This window comes from Ochotona curzoniae, unplaced genomic scaffold, assembly GCF_017591425.1.
Source record: "Ochotona curzoniae isolate NIBS_2020 unplaced genomic scaffold, NIBS_Ocur_1.0 scaffold_3890, whole genome shotgun sequence".
Lineage (NCBI taxonomy): Eukaryota > Metazoa > Chordata > Mammalia > Lagomorpha > Ochotonidae > Ochotona > Ochotona curzoniae.
The window spans coordinates 31,239,553-31,254,798 of NW_024467115.1; the positions used below are offsets into that span (position 1 = coordinate 31,239,553).

Here is a 15,246-nt window from a genome sequence, read left to right on the forward strand (position 1 = left end):
TAATACAATCTTCATCGAATTCCAGTAACATTTTTCACAGAAACAGAAAAAAAGCTCCTAATCATGTGAAATCACAAAAGGTCTTAAATAGTTAAAACTATTTTGCAAAAAATAAATAAACAAACAAACATAACTGGGAGTTTCCTAATTTCTAATTCTAAGTTAAATCAGTCAAAACAGTATAGTACAATTACAAAAATTAACTCATAGGACAGTGGAACAGATAGAAAGCTCCAAGACATACCATGCTTAATACTGGTCACTGTTTGACAAAGACACCATAAATAATAAAATTCCTTCAATAAATAGTGTTAGGAAAAGTGGATATTCAAATACAAGGAAATAAAATCAGATGTTTATCTTACACTGTGCACAACGAGGAGCTGCACATGGCTCAACAAGATGAATCCTTGACACAAGAGGGAAGAATTCCCCGCCATCGGTGTGGACAATGAGTGTTATGCCTCAAAAGTACAGGTACAGATAGCACAAGCAGACACTGCCCTGCATCCTAGTGAAACGCTTCTGAAAAGCACAGGAAGCGATCAACACACTGAATATCCTTTGGAAAGGGAGAAAATGTCCGTGAATCATACAGATGAAAAGGAATTAACTTCCAATGGGCTCATAAAAGACTATGACTCAAGAGCAAGAAAACAAATCATCTCATTGAAAAATGGGAAAAGTACCTGGATAGGCATCTCTCAAAAGAGTGCATACAAACAGCCAACAGGTACACAAAACAAAAAAAGTTTAACATTGCAAATCATCAAGGGAATGTAAAGAAAACAATATTATACCACCTCACATGGACAGGACAGCAGTGACCAGAATAACAAAACATAACAGTGTTGGCAGGGACACGGTGAAACAGGACTCCTTCCACCTCTGAGGAGAGTGTAGTTAATACAGCCATGCGAGAGGAGGAAAAGGCAATATCATCCTATTACTAGAAGCTGTCCTCAAACTATATTAAATTTGGGAAAAACGGAAAAAAATAAACTAGTGAGAGACGAAAATGGAGGAGGAGGAAAATGGAAGAATTACACACCCACAGAAATGTTTTATGTTATATAGCAAAAATAATTCTTACAAGCCATATGCTAAATAAACTACTACAAAATAAAAAAATATTTTAAAATTTTAGAATAAAAAAGGAAAGATAGTATTATTATGCAATCAACAACCTCACTTCGGAGTATATCTAAAGTAACAGGATCAGTACATCAAAGATCCCTGCATGCCATGGTCATTATGACACGGCTCACAATTGCCAAGACACAATCAACCTAAACATCCTAGGGGAACGATAATAAGTTAGCTACACTGACAGAATAATGGAGAAATAGAAGAAAACCCTGCCATTTCTGACAACATGGATACACCGGAGGACACTGTGGAAAGTGAAATGAGCAGGCACAAAAGAAATATTGCATCACATCACTTACATGTTTAATTAAAAATCAGAAAAATGCAGCTTGCCAAAGACTAAGGAATGAAGAAAATATCACGGTGCAAAATATCAAGTATGCAAGATGTCAAATTCTAGAGACCTACTGCACAGTACGGTGGCCACAGTCATTGAGAATGTGCTTGCAATTTGCTTAGGAAGCAAACCTTAACAGTTCAGCATGCACAAAAAGACAACCAAAAGAAGTGATGGGACATTCTAGTTAAGATTCATTCCAACTGTGTGTGTGTGTATATACATATATCAAAATATTATAGTATAGTTATAATTTTGTCAGTGATACATCAATAAGAAAGTTATACTTCTATGAAAATAATATTAAAGATGAACAAATTCTACTATATTCACATAAGAATGAAATTATTCTGTGCACTTAAATTCTGTAGCATTTAAAAGTAATAGTACTAAAAAGTGAAAACTGAAATCATTAACAGACTATAACAAATTTCACCTGAATTTCAGATTTGAAGAATATTTTTGTCCATTAGCTTGAAGACATTCAGTATCGCCATAAATGACATATCCATGCCATTGAAATAGTAAATTCTAGAAATATTTCTTAAAAATATCAAAATCGTCCACTGAAGTTTTCACTATTAATACTGGCTTCAGGCCATTCAAACAGTAAGTATACACCAGGAATATTCGTTTTACTTGAATTAGTTTCGCCTCCATTTAGTTCAGATCCACTAGAAATAAAGTTGTTTTTAAAGCTCTACACTTATTTTTTTTATTTGCACCAGGAATTTTGACACAAATTCTTGTAAAATAAAACAAACACACAAAACAACAGCAACAACAGCAAGAAGTACCTTTTATCGCACCCGGAGTCCTGCCGTTTGCTTTTATCATATCCTTCTATTTTAGTAACTTTTGGAAGTTGTTCTAATTCAGTACCCAGCTTTCAGCAAGGGAAACTCCAGCTCTCCTAGCAGCAATCTGCCAACAACTGACATGGCAACACCTCCAGAAAGACGCACTATTATCCACTCATTCCCAACCCTACCCCCTGCGCACTGACCAACTGCACTGTTCCCGGTGCCAGCCCTTCTGAAGGAACAGCTTCGCATCAGTTTATAAAAAGCACTTCCGATGCATTCACGGCGAATAGCACACACATTTTCTAACTCAATACTTAGCAGCACGAGCATTTTCTCATGTTAACATCTTGGTGTTAATAGAATGGTAGCGATTTCAGAACTCAAATCAAATTTCACACCTCAAATACACAAACACACATGCACCTTTTGTTTTTTACTAATTATATCTGAAAATCCTGATGCATTTTAAGAGTTTTGACAAAACACTTTTTAGTAAAGACTGTTACAATTTTTTGAAGCATGTGCAAAATTTTAATTTTACAATACAAGCAAAACTAAATGAATCTTTTGTAGATGGATATTACAAGGACATTTATTTTGTATTTACATCAGATATAATCTCCCTTAATCCTAATTTGCTTCCTGAAATTCCTAAAGAGGTTCTACAACACATTCATAAATACCAAGAGAAAGAAAAGCTGTACAAAAAGATGAAGTGCAAGGATGCACACACACCAGCTCAAAAGGGGCCCCTGTCATGGCATTGCACATTAAACTGTCATTTGCAATCCCAGCAGTCCACATGAGAAGGTCAACTGGAGTCCTGCTTGCTGTCCTTCCCGTCCAGCTTCCTGCTAATGCATCTGGGAAAGCCACAGAAGCAGCTCAGCATTTGGGGCCCAGCTGTCTAAGTGAGAAGACAGGGTATCTTGTTCCTGGATCCTGGGCCAGCAGTGGGAGAGCTCCTTCAAGGTCTTTTACCTTCTGTGTTCCCCTGCCTTTCAAACAGATATACCTTATTTTAAAAAAAAGTTCCAGCTTATGCTGCTTAAAGTGACTTCAAACCAGACTCTATGCAGGCAGTGTGTACAGTGTGGAGTCTGTCTGCTTGATCCGGGGGTTCCCAGGCCACACAGAAGTCACCAGAGCCCCACTCTCATGTCTAAGAAAATGACATTATTTAAAATAAATAATGTCTATTGTGATATAAAATCTGTCACTTGTGAAACCTAGTTTGTAAAGAATGTTAAGGATTTTCATTATTCAGAGACAACAGAAACCAGGAGTGTTCAGTGCGGTGTCAGCGTGCCGATGCATCTTCTGAGCGGGTCTGGGACTCTGGGTAGTACCATCCCTTCCTGCACGGCCTCAAAAAACTGACAGCTACTGTGCCCGCTGGAAACCCAGAGGCACAAATGCCAACACGAGCCACACAGCAGCACTGTGAGGATGAACTATTGTAGAAAAATGGTTCTGGTAAGAGTGGTTACAAGGTATTTGATCAATAAATGACAATTTTTTTAGTTATTTAAATATGCTAAGTTTTATTCACATAGCACTAGATCATGGATGTTTTCTCTTGTTGCTAGAGTATAATTTAACAAAGGCAGCAGACATGCGTCTTTAAGTGAGGAAAAGTCTATTTAGCTATTTATCCGATTCCTTTGATCTCACTAATTTCCTAATAATAGGAACAAGGACTTCATGCAAAATTTAGTCATTCCATTATATATTTACGGAATCATCAATCTTGACATGTTCAAGGCAGTTAAATTAATTGATAGATAACAAAATAATCTTAGAACACGAAGACTGAAGTTCAGCACCTGGTGTTCACACACGGGGGTTTAATCTCATCTTCCAACACACCATGAGGAGCAACTTAAGGTGACAAGTACAGACCTACTAGCACTTTCGCATTCCCTGGCATTGTTATTGCTTACTTTGTTCCTATCCACTGGATATTTGTGATATTTTACTTTTAACTCAAACTTTTTTTTCAAAATCTTTCCTTATTCAGACAGATCTCCTGCTGAAACAAAAAGTGTATTCCTAAGAAAATGGGGGGATGAGCAGAAGATGATTTTCAATCACCTTACAAACAGCATTCTGTGTATGCTGGAGTTGCTTAAGTCTTATTTTCACTTGTTAAGCAACCGCCCCGTGGTGACTACGGGCAAGAAGCGTAACGCTGGAAAGGTGACGAGCTTTGCACTCTTGGAGGAAGACAGCGGATGTCATGACACACACTGTGTACAAGAAACTGTATTATGATGTAGGGAATGGGACGCAAGACCAAGGCAAACAAGTAAAGCCCACATCTTATAAACATTGTTTCTTTTACACCTCTGCATGATTTTCCCATTCCAACAGAATCACAGGTGTGAGAGAGAGAGAGGAAGAGAGGGGTTGGAAGGGAGATGGTGGGCAGAGTACATCAGTGTCCAATTCATCACCACAGTACCCCTCCAATGTGGGACCTGCAGATCACAAGCATCTCAGCCCACGAAATAAGAGATAAAGAAGACAGAAAGTCAAGATGCCGGCTTGTCTGAAGGTGACATGTTCTCACGTCTCAGGCTAGAGCAAGCAGCCAACATGACATTCCCTTTACTTTCCACTTATATTGTCAAGGGCAATGTTATTTGTTTTCAAGAAGAAACAATAACAACTTTGAGGGGAAAGAATACTATGGAGAAAAAAAAATACAACCATATTAAAACGCTAGAGGAAGAAGGTGCAAAGAGAATTAGGGAGGCTTCAAAAGGAGTTAAAAATATAGACTGAGAGGCATCTTCAGTTCAATCTGCCGCCCTTCAAAGTAAATTAAGAGCACCGCTAGAATTTTTGGCATGGATTTCCACGTTCACAGTGCTGTCGGATAAGGCTTAGTGAATGGTCAGCAGAAAGTGGATGCCAAGGGGACATGAGGCAGGAAGCAAAGCCACAGATGCTCCTTCTGCAAGGTGTCCCGATAGGATTGCTCCACACAGAGCTCGGCCTGGCTCGGATAGTCACCTCACAAATACAGCAGCTCCCACCTCAGAGGTACAAAAACCACCCCAAAACTTCTTTTTGTATCAACGCAAATTATTCTTATATATTAAACAATACCTTTTTCCATTAGGCATATTCAGATCTATTTTAGAAGTAGAAAATGTCTGAGACACATAGAAGTATTGAAATAGTTACTACAGTTTGTCAAATGAGCTTACTTAAGCAGCAGCAGCAGTGTGTGTGTGTGTGTGTGTGTGTGTGTGTGTGTGTGTGTGAAATAGAGTGTGTGTGGTACTAAGACCACTGAAAAGCAAACCCCAGCAAATTTCAGAATACAATGCTGTTGATTATAGCTGTAGCTCTATTACCACCATGCTCTTATTCAATGGATTAGAATTTTCTTAAATTTCCTATATAAGTGAGATCATGCAGCAATTATCCTCCTGTGATTGGCTTATTTCAGCAAACATAATCTCCTCCAGTTTCAATCATGTTGTCACCAACAGCAGAATCTGTTTAAAAGCTAATATTCCAGGGTGCGGCGCCATGGCTCAGTGGTTAAGGTCCTCACCTTGCACGCCCGGGATCCCATATGGCACCGGTTCTATCCCGGCAGCCCCGCTTCCCTTCCAGCTCCCTGCCTGTGGCCTGGGAAAGCAGTCGAGGACGGCTCAGAGCTTTGGGACCCTGCACCTGCGTGGGAGACCCTGAAGAGGCTCCTGGCTTCAGATAGGCATAGCATCGGCCCGTTGCGCTCACTTGGGGAGTGAATCATCGGAGGGAAGATCTTCCTCTCTGTCTCTCCTCTCTGTATATCTGCCTTTCCAATAAAAAAAAATAACAATAAATCTTTAAAAAAAAAGCTAATATTCCATTTCAAATGGAATATACATACAACAATTTTGATATTCATGCATCTGCAGATGTTAATTTTTTTTTAACTTTTTTTTTTTATTATTATTGTTGCTTACATTGTATTATGTAGTACAGCTCCATAGGCGCTGGGGATTCCCCCCACCCCTCCCACACCCCTCCCCCCATGGTGGATTCCTCCACCTTGTTGCATAACCATAGATCAAGTTCAGTTGAGATTCATTGCTTGCAAACACATGCCTAGCATAAAGTTCCGTGTCCTATTGTCCAGATAAGTTCAGTGGCCTCTTGGGGAGACCTTCTATGGTCTGAAGATAGGTCTAACAGAACCAAGATCCAATCTACATGGATAAAAGACCTAAACCTACATCCAGAAACCTTCAAACTCTTGCAAGAAAATGTAGGAAATACCCTGCAAGACCTAGGAGTAGGTCCCAACTTTCTAAGAAGGACACCAAAAGCAATAGCAGTTGAGAACAGAATAAACAAATGGGACCTCATCAAACTAAGAAGCTTCTGTACAGCAAGGGAAACAATCAACAAAGTAAAAAAGCAACCCACAGAGTGGGAGAAGATCTTTGCACACGATATAGGCGATAGGGGGCTAATTTCCAGGATATACAAAGAACTTCAAAACAACCAAAAAACCAAAACGAACAAGCCACTCAAGAAATGGGCACGGGAAATGGGCAAACATTTCACAAAGGAACAAATCCAAATGGCAAACAAACATATGAAAAAATGTTCCAGCTCCCTAGCAATAAGGGAAATCCAAATTAAAACATCGATGAGGTACCACCTAACACCAGCAAGATTGGCCCACATAAACAAGAACACCAACGACGCCTGCTGGCGAGGATGCGGGGAAAAGGGAACCCTACTCCACTGCTGGTGGAGCTGCAAATTGGTACAGCCTCTATGGAAATCAGTCTGGAGAACAGATGTTAATTTTTAAACATGCTAACACTTGACCAAGGCAAAATAGTTGCCAGTGGGTCCTTCTCTGTCTAGCCATACCTGCACCAGTTCTGGTTCTCAAGCTCACCAGTAGGAGTGGCAACCCAAGAGGGAGGTACCCGGATCTTGTACAATTCTTCAGTTTAACTTGTCAAAATTTGCCCCCTGCGCCAGTATCTGCCAGCTGATGGCTTATGCATACACCAGTAGGAACAATCAACCCAGCCTGGCTTTCCCAGATCCAGCTCACATGAGGCCAACAGGTATTTTAGCCCTGCCCAGACTGGTCTGCCCCCATCCCAACGCTCACACTCACCAGTGGGAGTGGTGGTGCAGCACGGGAACCCTCCACAGCCCCGCTACACGGTTCACCCCCTCTACCCATGGGTCTCACTCGTGCTGGTTGTATGCTGCAGCCCCGTCTGGCATGGCCTGGCTCATCTCGGCATTTGCCAATGGGTGCTATAGCCTGGCCGGCCCAGCCAATCCCCAGTTCCAGCTCACTCTGGTGGGGGCTACAGCCTTGCCCTACCCAGCCGGCCCCCAGTCCAGGCCCTCATGTGAACTGGCTTCTGTTGCAGCCCATCCTGGCCTGGCCCACACTTCATTCTGGTGCTCAGATTCACCAGTGAGTGATATGAACCAGCCCAGCCTGGTTCGCCCCTACCTGTACCAAATGTATCCCAGTGGGTACCATTCCTGGCCTGGCCTGGCCTGCTCCCTTTCTTGGTTCCTGTGTTCACCTTCAGACACTGTGCCCTGGCAGAGGAGTTCCCCAAGCTCCTCCATCAGAACCTGAGCAGAGGTATTTCAAGCTGTCTTTGAAATGAAATGCTGCAAATTGTAGAATATTTTTCTTGCTCAAGTAAATGCTATGCAATTGAAATGGCTTCTTTTGCTTGTCACAGGCTGTATAAAAGCCGTTTTGGACTCTACACTCAGTGTTCAATCTTTCTGGACTACATTCCAAAGTCTGGGTTGGGTGGTGGGTGTATTTTACCTATTGCTGCAAAGAAGTCAGACCAGCAGATTGTTTAATAACTGTTCCCACAACCGGGAACAATTGAAAAGATGAGATCTTTTCCTCTACAAGTCCATCTGTCCTGGAAGGGAGACACCTGGAATATTCAGCCTCTAGTTGAAGAGTAAGATGCCTCTTTTCAGTACTCACCTCACTACAGACTCTTCCCCACAGCAGTGTGGAGCAGAGGTGAGCATCGCCCACGATGATTTCCCGCGGTCACCACACAGAGCCTTTGTTCCATGAGGACCTTACTTTCCAGTCTGAGGAAATGGGGGGGAGGGCCAAGGGAGCTCACTCTTTTTGATTGGGAAGGAAGAAGGCAACAGACTCAGCTCAGAAAGCAAGCTGCTGACATTGGCATTGCAGTACAGTGAGTTAAACTACTGCCTATTACTGCATGATCCCATACAGGCACATCTCCTGGCCTGGCTGCTGCACTTCTGATTCAGCTTCTTCCTAACACATCTGAGAAAACAGTGTACAACAGGCTAACTGCTTGACCCCTTGCACCCACTGAAGACAATCATGAAGCTCTAGGGCTCACCCTGATCCAGCCCTTGCTTACAGCTACTTGGGCAATAAACCAGCAAATGGAAGAATTTTCTCTCTCCCTCTCTCTGTGTCTCTCCTCTCTCTGTAACTGAGTTTCAAATGAATAAATACACCTTTTTTTAAAATAAAATTGTTTCTTTCTTAAGACATATTTCAGTATTTTAAAACACAAGCTGAGGCAGAGTCAAGTAGCAGCTAAAGTCCTCGCCTTAAACGCACCAGGAGCCCATATAGATGCCGGTTCTAATCCCAGCAGCCCTGCTTCCCATCCAGCTCCCTGCCTAGTGCCTGGGAAAGCAGTGGAGGATGGGCCAAAGTTTTGGGACCCTGCACCCACATGGGAGATCCAGAAGAGGCTCCTGGCTCCTGGCTTTGGATTGGCTCAGCTCCAGCTTGGGGACTGAAGATCTTCCTCTCTGTCTCTCCTCCTCTCTGTATATCTGCCTAATAGAAATAAATAAATCTTTAAAAAAAAAAACACACACACAACCTGGAATACTAATATTTTGCAGTTGCTGATTTTTCTGTCTTGGGGATCTAATTTCAATAACTTGGTGGGTAAACATTAGGTTACAATGGGTTCAGTTCTAATTCTTCCTCTAACCTGAAGGCCTGGAAATGCTCCCTGCTGTTTTTGTCTGCTGACATTGCATAAGATCAGGAAACAAAGTAGCTATTACAAGTTTTGCTTTTTAAACAGCTTTGGCACAGGTCACTAGCTGACAACTGGCACTTTTATAGTGTGGTTCTTCAGAAAAAAAAAATCAAGGGATAAAAGAAAAACACAACGTTTTAAAACACCAAAGGATGCAAGCAATCTCTTGGGGAATGCAGGCTACATAAGTGTAAGTGAATCCCGTGGTATCTTGGAATTTAAAGCTATGTACCTCCAATCCTTTACAGGAATTGCGTGACAGATGTGGGATTGGGGAGGGGTGTAGGAGAGATATATCTGATTTATGCACACATAATCTGAATAACCTTAGAAAAAGAATGAAAGCATACGACATTCTTGTTATCATATATAATCAATTCAACATACTTGCTAAATTCATGACTGTAAAGGAAGCAGAGAGAAGAAAAGACCTTTAGATACAAAATTGCCCTATGTAATTTTCTTATGTATCACAGATTAATTACTGTATAAGGGAGCATTTTTTTCTGGGAAAAAATCCGAATAGTTTCCATTTTAAATAATTTAAAAAGGAGAGAGCAATATGCAACTAAACTTAATTGTAATCTCCTGTTTACTTGTTGTTATCTGCCAAATTTACTTCCTAATGGATTTCCAAGAACATTTGCTCTTTTGTGCATTGTCTCAAATTTCCAGAATGTCCTTGACAAGAGAGGATTATATCAGAAAGTACAATGGCAAAAGTCCTCGTCACTTCCTGAACAAAGGGAGAAGGGTGGGGGCAGCTTCAGCACCACAAACTTGGATTTAACTTCAGCCTTAGTCACGTGAGCAGGTGAGTAGAAATCAATAGACTTGTAACTACTGCTTATATCTTTGATGACGTTCGTGATGTGTCTGCATGATATTTTCATTATTACATAGGGTTTTTATTGTGATGGGCATAACCTGGTTAATGCTTACTAGAATCTTAAGTCAATGTTTTTATTTTTGTCTATTTTGTCCATTGATAATGCAGTTCTCACTGTCCCTGCGTGACTCACTCTGCTGGGAGATGAAAACACTTGCCTGGAAAGAAAGAAGCCAAGGGAATTAATTAGCACAATTCCACAAGCTGCAGAATGAAAGTGACTCCATGAATTTTGCTCGACGGTGTTCTGTATCAAATGGGAGATGAATAAAGATGACCCTGTTCATTTGGTTTATGAATATTAGAAAAAGGAAACCACCAGACCTCACTCACACACACACACACACACACAAAAGATAATCACCACAAATTCTGAAGCAAGGAGTCCTTGGAGTGATGAGCACTTCAGGAATGTAAACACCTGCTAGAAAGGGTTGGCTGTGAGTCACTCACACCTCACTCCCTATTGCTGTAATTAGACAACAGTTTCCTGAATTGCCTTGGGCCATGAAAACTACTATGTGGAGGAAGAGAAAGGAGTGTTTTTCTAAAGGTTAGGCTCCCAGAGATTGAGACTTCCTTTAGGGAGACCACTATAGAAGAGGCTGAACTCTCCCAAGTGAAAGGAGCTATAGAGATCTGTTGAAAACGTAGGTCAGATTCCACGTCTCCAGGTCTCCTTCCTCCAAGCACCCCCAGCCTGTCCTCTTACTTTGAAAACAGGAATAACTGTTTCAGGAGATTCTTAAACCCACCTGTAAGAAATGCTTAGGAAATAACCTTGAGATGTACATAAATTACAACCTCTCAGTATACATTTTTTAAAAGATTGATTGATTTGAAAGGGCAAGCGAGGTGAGGGGCAGGAGAAAGGAGAAGAGAAAGATCGATCTTCCATCTGCTGATTCACTTCCCAAAGATCTGTAGAAGCCAGGGCTGGGCCAAGCCACAGCAAAGAACCAGGAGACTCTTTCAAGTCTCCCATGCAGATGTGGGAGTCGTGGCACTCAGACCATTCTCTGTTTCCCTAGGTGCATTAACAGGGAGATGGATTGGAAGAGGAGCAGCCTGGACTTGAACTGGTGCAGGGGATGCCAGCATTATGAGGAGTCACGCTACCTTCTATGCCACAATCCCTCAGCATACATTTTCTAAGGATTCTTAGTAAAGATCTGTCGCTAAGAATTCTAATCCATATATTTAAGAGTCAACTTGATAATTTCTTTAACGAAACTCTGATGAAATGAGCATACTAATTATCATAACAATACCTGTTTAGCCTTAAAGTTATTTATCACACGAGGCAAATTCCCATGACTAAGAAACAGAACAAGCTTCCTTTTAGACGAAGCAGGTTACCACCCAAGATGTGTGACCTTTTGGAACCATAGAACACATGAAAGGCTGATTAGAAAGTTGATGGGAACTGCATGTTTTAAAAAAAAACTCTATACATAGACTCCTAAAATTTACTGCACCGAATAAGCTTATCTTTTAATGCCAATTTTTGAAGCTTTTTGAAGCGTTCTTGTTTTTTAACTATTTTTTGATTATTTGTTTTTATTGGAAAGGCAGATTTACAGAGAGAAAGAAAGACAGAAATATTTCCATCCACTGCTTCACTCCCCGAGTAGCTGCAATGGCCAGAGCAGAGCTGATCCAAGCAGGAACCAGGAGCCTCCTCAGGATCTCCCACATGGGCACAGGATCCAAGGGTTCGGACCATCCTCCACCAGTTTCCTAGACCACAAACAGGAAGGTGGATGGGAAATGGAGCAGCGGGGACATGAATTGATGCCCACATGGGATCCTGGCACATACAAGGTGAGGATTCAGCCACTGAGCCAAAGCACAAGGTCCATTTTAACTATTTTTAAAAAGGATTTCTTGCTTATTTTAAAGGCAAAACAATAGAGAAAGAGGCAGAAGTGGAAAGAGAATTTCCATTTGCTTATTCACTCCCTAAATTCCCATAATTAGCGTGGACTGGGCCTAAACTAAAAGTGAACAATTTCATCTGAGTTTCCTACATAAATATCTGTGGCCCAAGTCCTCGGACTATTTTTTGTTGTCTTCTTGGGCACATTAGTGGAGAACTGGATCAGAAGCAGCATATACCTGGTGCTGGAATCAGCATCTGATATTGGATGCTGGCCTCAAAAAGCTGTGGCTCATCATGCCACCAGACCTAGCCAGTATTTTAACTTTGCAAGAAGACACATATAGCAGTTCAACAAAACTGAGTCTTCTCTTTCCTACAATAAGGCCAATGCATAAAAAATCTCCTACTTTGGATGTATGAAAGTAGAGAGTAATACAGCTTTCTAGCAAAAACTTAATTTCTAAAGGAGGGGAAATGGAGATGAGACAAACTATGCTGACATAGGTAGGAGACTTTACTTAAGGATATATTCATGACTATGTTTGTGTGCAGGGGTCTAAGATATCTGGGGTAATCAAACTGACTTACTCCAATATATAAAAAACCAATTTATGTTTTTCCAGGGCAAATTAATCCATTGAGATTCCCTAAGTTGGAGAGCTTTCAGAACACAATTCTGGGATTTATTTTCAAGTTCTTTGTGAAAAAGACTTGGAACCTGGTTTACTCTTAGCTGGTTTTTGGGGGGCTTTTGTTTTCATTTCTAGTTGTTAGTATTTCTGTAAGCCATCATGGTAGTATCTCAAAGGAATAATCCTTGCACTCATATTCTCCTAACAAAAACACACATGGGGCCCAACTTGATGACGCACTTGCTAAGTCCCCACCTCGCACATGCCAGGATCCAAATGGGCACCGGTACCAGCCGGCACTTTGACTGTGGCCCAGTAAAGTAGTGGAGGAAACTCTAAGGCTTTGGGACCCCATTCCCACACAGGAGACCCTGAAAGAAGCCCTTGGCTCCTGGCTTTGGATTGGCTTGGTTCCAGCCATTGTGGCAACCTGGGGACTGAACCAACTGGTGAAAGATCTTTCTGTATCTCCTACCTCTGCAAATCTGCCTTTCGAATAAAAAAAAATAAATTTGAGTAACTGTATCAAAATTAATTTAAAAGCTCCTATATGTGAGATATAATCTGAATATTGCTTGTTGTTACATTCAGTTGAAATTTTCTCCAGCTACTACAGCACAAGGTGCTAGTCCTTAATTTAAGAACATAGTCAACATGTTGGAGGGCTATTTGTCAGAAGACCTACTTGACAAATTTTTTTGGTAATAGAATACTGTATTAAGTAGAAAAATTTAAAACAAACTCATTTTAATGGTTTACATGAATAATATTTCTCTAGATCTGTATCTGTCAAAGTGTGGTTCATGGATCAAAAACATCAGAATGAGATCCTTGCTAATCATAGAGATTCCTGGGTTCTAAATCAGAACTTCTGAATGAGACACAATCTCTGTACAAAGGGCTACAGTGGGACACATTCCTCATGCAATCCTAACCCAGACTGAAATTCAGATACCATTGTTTGGATTTTAAAATATTTGCACAATAGATGTTAACAGCTAAAATCAAGACTGAAATGATATATCAGTTAAGGTATCATTCCATTTTCAGAGTGTGGTTTAATGGAAATTCATATCTTGGAAGTCAAAATAACCTCTCTTCTGTACAGTGCCACCTGCAGTATATGTCTTAACCTATCTGAATGTAACTTTGCTATCTGTAAAATGGAGAAACTTGTAAAGCTACTTCGTAGATTGGCTGGGAGTCTAAACACACACCAAATATGCACAATGTCCTGCCAAGTCCTAGGAGCAGAGTAGAATCTGAGAGACATGCAACTACTATTTCCCATCTTAATCACTTGATGTGATGATAGCTTCTTTTAAAATATTCCATTGAAATTGAAATTTTTCTCATGACTTTTGTTCAGAGAAGTAAGCATTGTACAATCTGCCAAATAAAAACAACATGGATCTGGCCAACCTGCCCAGGCATGCATCTCTGGTAACCATTCAGTTAGCTATAAAAAATAAACAAAATCTCACATCCCCATTAGCTGCTGGCTCCCAGTTATTGGTATATATTCAGATTCTCCATCTGTAGAATATCTGCAAAACAGCAAATCCTGCTTTGCTGAACAGGTTCTCAAGTGGTACATAGCAGGCAAAACCGTCCAGTGTGTACTAAGCACTGAATGACATGGCAAGAAATGTATACTGCTGACCGTAACGCATGGGAAGAAATGATTAGCTGTCATTTATGGCAGGAAAGCTAGCTAATCTGGCCACCATTGTGCCACAACAGACTTACGAGCGCCAGCATCACTTATAGGCACAGCTTAACACTCTGGCTGCTCCACTTTCTGTCCAATTCCTTGCATATGGCCTGGGAAAGCAGAGGATAGTCAGGTCTTTGGGTCCCTACACCCACATGACAAACTTGGAAGAAGCTCATGGCTCCCAGCTTCAGACAAGCTTAGCTCCAGCCACTGCAGCCATCTGCGGAGTGAAAAAGCAGATGGAAGATATTCTCTCTCTTCTTTCTCTCCCTCTGACTTTCCAAGCAAAATAAATCAATCTATTTTTAGAAGACCAATTAACACTATAGTTTTTATGCTTTAATCCTGCTATGAATACTTTGCAAAACTCCTGTCTACTTATGCAGTGGTTTTATTTGTTTCTTTCTTTCCAAGTATGTATTGCACTGAACATTGTTCATGAATCCTATGTAACTTGGAATGTTCAACTTATGAAACCTAGTCATTTGGCCATCATAAAGATGATTACTATGGGGCCTGACAGGATGGCTCAGTGGTGAAATAGTCTCTTGACACACACCGGGGTCCCATTTGGGCACCAACTTGTGTCCCGTCTGCTTCACTTCCCTTCCAGCTCTCTGCTTGTGTCCTGAGAAAGCAGTGGAGGACAGCCAAAATCCCTGGGACCCTGCACCCACCTGAGAAACCTGGAGGATGCTCCAGGCTCCTGGCTTTGAATCGGCTCAGCTCTGACTGTTGCAGCCACTTGGGGAGTAAGCCAACAGATGTAAAATCTT

General features: G+C 41.1%; 1 protein-coding gene across 1 annotated transcript in view; it reads right to left on the reverse strand.

The window, feature by feature from the left end:
• Nucleotides 1-15,246, reverse strand: part of SYNE1 (spectrin repeat containing nuclear envelope protein 1) — a 444,597-nt gene that overhangs the window by 392,858 nt on the left and 36,493 nt on the right. The window lies entirely within an intron of this gene.